The sequence below is a fragment of the Acomys minous genome, assembly GCF_964271855.1.
Source record: "Acomys minous genome assembly, chromosome: 9".
Lineage (NCBI taxonomy): Eukaryota > Metazoa > Chordata > Mammalia > Rodentia > Muridae > Acomys > Acomys minous.
Genome location: NC_140490.1, coordinates 75,458,547 through 75,463,828, shown reverse-complemented (window position 1 = coordinate 75,463,828; position 5,282 = coordinate 75,458,547). Strand labels below are relative to the sequence as shown.

Sequence of the window (5,282 nt, the reverse complement as noted above, 5' to 3'; positions counted from 1 at the left end):
GTTTTGGTTTTAGTATTGTTTTCTCCAAACCCTACATTTGTATTTCTCTTTGCCCCATGTGTTCTTTTTCATTGTGGACATGCATGAGAATGATCAATAATAACTCCACAAGAGAGTCACTATTAGGCGTTGTGATCTCCTCCAGCAGCTAAATTACTTTCAATTTAAACTCAAGCAAATCTTTAGGAAAATGGCAGAAGTTGTAAAAAGCTGAGGGGCGGAGGTTATAAGTGAATGGGGGAGCTATACAGAGGGATAGAATCACACCAAGCAACAGATCCACTTAAGAGGTTTAATAGGGAGATACAGGAACCATCTCCAGAGACATATGGGGGTGGGGGAGGGAGGGAGGGAGAGAGAGAGAGAGAGAGAGAGAGAGAGAGAGAGAGAGAGAGAGAGAGAGAGAAATGTAGAGAAGAGTTAGAGAGGTAGAGAAGTAGAGCAAGGTAAAAAGAGATAGCTAGAGAGAGCCACTTGGAGGGTCTGTTCTTTTATATGGCCCAGGGCAGGGCCACGCCCCCGTGGCAGGTAAGCAGTGACATCACAGGTAGGTGGACTGTTGCAGAACCCTAACATTCCTACCTTTTCCTATATTTAAAAATGAGAAACATTGGATTGTTTTTATATAAGGTAAGTTAAAGTATATAAATGTAGGTAATAGCGAAAAGAGAGAAAAAAGCAATAGCAACAAAATGTCCATATTATATTGTGAAAAGGAAGGAAAAGTTTCATCCTGAAAGTTCAAGGTAGAAGGCAGGCTATGTCAGCCATGCCCTGTAGCAGATAGGGACCGAGGAGTTTTGAGGTAACCTGGAGCACACCATTTCAGCCTTTTGTAAATGGCTAAGGGGCGAAGTAATCGTCTTAACTACTTCCTGCTGACAGTAGGGCGGCGATAGGGGATTTAAAAGGCTGAAATATTGGCCAGGTTCTAGAAGAACAGGCTGTTGCATTTGCTGTCCAGGGTCTGAGAACATCTGCAGCTGGGAAGGTTAATGCAGCTCCAGCTAGGAGGGACAATGCAGGTCCAGCTGACACAATTTCTGAGGTTGGACGGGAGCACTTGTGGGTAGCTGCTTTGATGATGTCCCAGATGTAGGAGGTCTGGCGGGATACTGGAACATATATGTGGACAGAAGACAAAGTTAATAGAGCAGGGAGAAAATTTCCTTTTAGGTGTACATTTGAAACTCTTGGGAGAGCACAGAGAAAAGGATTTGAGACAATGTTAACAATGTGTGAATTTTTGGGAGAGTAAAGAAAAAGTCTGCATATGGGAGATTCCTTCCATTGACCCGATTGTTGGCAATAATTAAAACAGTTTAGTTTTGGATTTGTCCAAGTTTGGTTGCAGAAGCATGTAAGCTTTAAGGCGGGTGTTCCCAGAGGCGTGTCAGGAAGAACAGACGACTGGTTGTTTCCCATGGGCAGTTGAGGTCAGTAAGCTGTCAGGGCGTCCCCAAAACCAGTTAGTAACCCAAAGGACTGGTGCAGATTCATTAGTAGCTCAGCACCACTAACTAGCGACCAGCAGCCTAGCTCAACAGATGAGCTAGCGGCAGGCAGGAATGTAGCTATGAGTGCACTCAAAGTTTTCAGTGACTGTCACAGAACAACTAAGAAAGCTACATCAGGAAACTCACCTGATGGGGACGAGCCTAGTTGAGGGTCAGCAAAGAGGTTGAGTACCTCTGCTCCCAATGAACCAGAGAGGTGTTGACAGCCTCTCGGACAAAGGGCAGCATTTTGTGACTAGAAAGGGAGAATTTAGCTGGTGTTGGGTGTAGAAAGGTGTCAATGAGTTAGTTAGGGAAAAGGGAGTCCCAAAACCAGGGAAAAGGAGAAGGAATCCTACCCTTAGAGATAGGTGAGAAACTTAGGTTTTGGATTACTGTACTTATCTGGACTCCATTTTACCTGGGAGATGGAGTTCCTCTAGCTTACAAGAATCCTTCTAAGTTCATAAAGGGAGGTACATTTCAGACACATCAGCATCACCACTGTTTGAAATCTGTAGTGAAATACACATTGTTAGACATGAACACATTGTAGGGAAAGGGTAGTAGACATACATAGCATAGTACAGGCTTGGGAAAGAACTGTGTGTTAAGAGCACAAATGCTCTGAGATGAGTTTAGGGAAAGCAGAAGCCCTTTTGTCCTCTGTGGAGCAGTAACAAAAGGAAACTTAAAATCTTGGAACTATGGTAGGATCATATAGTAGAATGATTTACCATAATTAGATTAATAAGTCAGAGCTCTATTGATCAGTCTCAATACTTTGAACAGTTAATATAATAGCCTAAGAAATAAAGCATTTTTTTTAGACATGTTGACCTTCATAACTTACATTTACCAACTTAGACTACATTTTTAAAACACCTTTTTGGAAGCTTTAAACAATAGGTGAAATTGATAGGTTGGTCTCCTGCATATGAAGAGGGCTGGGAAGGTATCTGAAGTCTCCCATGACAGAAGCTGGCAATATGTCTATGTAACCCGAGTATGAATTTAACACAGACCTGTAGCATTACCCTGGATGAGAAGGCTGCTGAATTTATGTGCCATCTGTATTCTACTAGGTCAAGAAGCTTGAAGGGTGGACATGTCCACAGCTCTTGTGCTGGCTGAACCTCCAGTGACTAGGCACAGAGAACAAGCCTGCATGTGAGCAACAACATCCACAAGCCAAGTTAGGCTGTGGGACCAGTGTCCCATTCTGGTTGTAGCAGCTGGTGAGACTGATGTCTCCTTTTGGCTGTATCTGAAACAGGTCCCTTTCAGAGCTGGCGCAGGCTGGACCCCAGCGGGAAAGGGCATGCACACCTCTTTTTTTCTCAGGGGTAGTGGCTAAGCCTTGAGTATAGTTTTTATAACAAAGCCTGTCGGGAAGGCTCCTTTAGGGTTTTAAATTTTTTACTGTTCTTATATGGCACTTAGGACGCATTCTCAGCCTTTTAATTAAAATCGCAATGAGACCACAGTCTTGTTTATCTTAAGAATATTTAAATAAATGACTTTGTTTATAGTCTATCTCTCAAGTTGTAACATTAAAAACACAAATACACTCCAAAAACACAGTCCATAAAAGGGAACAGAACAGTTTTTCTATAACCAATAATATCACCTTTGGAATTGGAAGCTAAACATGGTTTAAGGCAATGATTGAAAATCTAATACTGTAAACAAGTGAATGTTAATACAGTAGAGCATTATAGAATAACGTTTAAAAACCTTATCAAACCCATTAGCCAGGAAGCCTGTAGTTGGATCCAGGTTAGTTGGTGACAGGAGAAATAGCATTTATTTACTTGTTTAGGAATTAGGAAAAGTATAGATTAGAATCAAACATTTGAATCAGGATAAAAACATAGTCAATAAACAATTATATGACTTTTTTTTCTTTTTTCTTTTTTTTTTTTTCTTTTTCTTTTTTTTTTTTTTTTTGCCAAAAGGCGGATGTAATAAACAACAAAGCTGGGCTGATCGGCCGAGCATGAATTGTCGGCATACCTGCAATGGGAAAGGGGTGGGCCCAGAGCATGTGGTGTTTCCCTTAACAAAGAAGGCGGCTAAGCACCCAGGCCTCCTTAGAGAAGGTAGTCACATGGTCGCCCATAACAAATATGGCAATGAGTCACACTTTTAATATAAGTCTGAGTCTTTGTAATTATTGAATTGTAAGAACATTTTTGAACAATTTACCTGTCAATAAAGCAGAAGGTGGCAGTTTTAAAGTTAGGGGTAGGGTTAGGGGTAGGGTTAGGGTTAGGGAGAACGGCGGGCAAATTTTAAACATGGTAGCAAGGTGCAAGCAGGTGGAGCAAGGTACCTTAGAAGGCTGTGTAGTGGCTCTGCCGCCCGGGAAGGACAGCTGAGGTGGCGGCTGCGGGCTCCCCGCTGACCCATTTTTTGTCTGGCCTGGCCTGGGTGGGAGACAATGGCAGCAGCTGCGGCAGTGCAGCAGAACAAATGCAGCTGAAAGCACAGAGCCATGAGAGGTGCAGCAGGGATTGGTCCTGTAGGCCTCATGGAATTAAAATATACCTTTTGAGACTCTAAGTAACCCAGAAATCTATGACCTATGGAGCCCATGTGTGGGGTATAGCGAAGAGGACCAGGGTGTTCCCCGCTCCCAGTAAATCAGAGAGGGCCAGCAAACTGTTTAACTAGAGGGAAGTATTTATGCAGAGTAAAGGAAAAAAACCTTACCAGTTAGCCAGTGTGTGAGGAGACTGGAATCAGGATTTAGAAGTGGATCTGTAAGTGGCCTGGCGAGTGGGTCCATGATGGAAAGAGAGAATTCTAGTGGTTTTCATTGGGTAATCTGGTAAGGATCACCCCTTATCACCACCAGAAGGGCCTGCCCCATGTTGGGCGCCAAATGTAAAAAGCTGAGCGGTGGAAGTTACAGGTGAACGGCGGAGCTGTACAGAGGGATGGAATCACACCATGCAACAGATCCACTTAAGAGATTTAATAGCAAGATACACGAATCATCTCCAGAGACATATGGAGAGAGAGAGAGAGAGAGAGAGAGAGAGAGAGAGAGAGAGAGAGGGAGAGGGAGAGGGAGGGGGAGGGGGAGGGGGAGGGGGAGGGGGAGGGGGAGGGAGAGGGAGAGGGAGATGGAGAGGGAGATGGAGAGAGAGAGAGAGAGAGAGAGAGATGGATTGTGAAAGGTAGAGAAGAGTTAGAGAGGTAGAGAAGTAGAGAGAGGGGTAAAAAGAGATAGAGATAGTCACGTAGAAGTTCTGTTCTTTTATATGGCCCTGGATAGGGCCACGCCCCCATGGCAGGTAAGCAGTGACATCACAGGTAGGCGGGCTGTCACAGAATCTTAACAGAACTCACGTACACAACAGAGCTCAATTGCTAATGTTATTCTCCTCAGAACCGTCTAGGCTGGGCCTCTACTCCCTCATAGTTCTCAGCAGGATTGTCTTCCAAGCTCCTGCTGGGATGCCTACTCCACCTCTACTTACAGCATTCAGCTGCCTTCCTATCCCAAAGTCTCAAGGTCTTCCATATCCTGCCCAAAACAGTTCCTACACAGCTGAGAAGATGATTTCTTCATATACCTGTGTAACAAAAATGGCAGGAACTAACTTAGGATGATGCAGGTTGTGTTATCATTATCTAATGAAATTTTTATAAATAACCCAAATGTAACAGTTAGTGGGGACTGCCTCTGACATGAACTCTGGTCCCTCCCCCCACCCAGGGGAGGCCTGGAGGGCACACAGAGGAAGGAGAACCAGGCTTGCCCCATGAGACCTGATA

The 5,282-nt window shown here is 44.0% G+C and overlaps 1 long non-coding RNA gene across 3 annotated transcripts; it reads right to left on the bottom strand.

Moving 5' to 3' along the window:
• Positions 1–418: 418 nt before the first annotated feature.
• LOC311605097 lies at positions 419–4,508 on the bottom strand. Of its 3 annotated transcripts, none has more exons than XR_014781788.1 (4): positions 4,212–4,508; positions 3,832–4,026; positions 1,918–2,011; positions 419–1,115 (listed from the first exon to the last, which is right to left on the bottom strand). It is a non-coding gene; the product is annotated as an uncharacterized lncRNA (long non-coding RNA). The 3 variants fall into 3 exon arrangements; XR_014781789.1 differs by having other exon boundaries at positions 3,832–3,977; XR_014781790.1 differs by having other exon boundaries at positions 3,832–3,925.
• Positions 4,509–5,282: the final 774 nt, after the last annotated feature.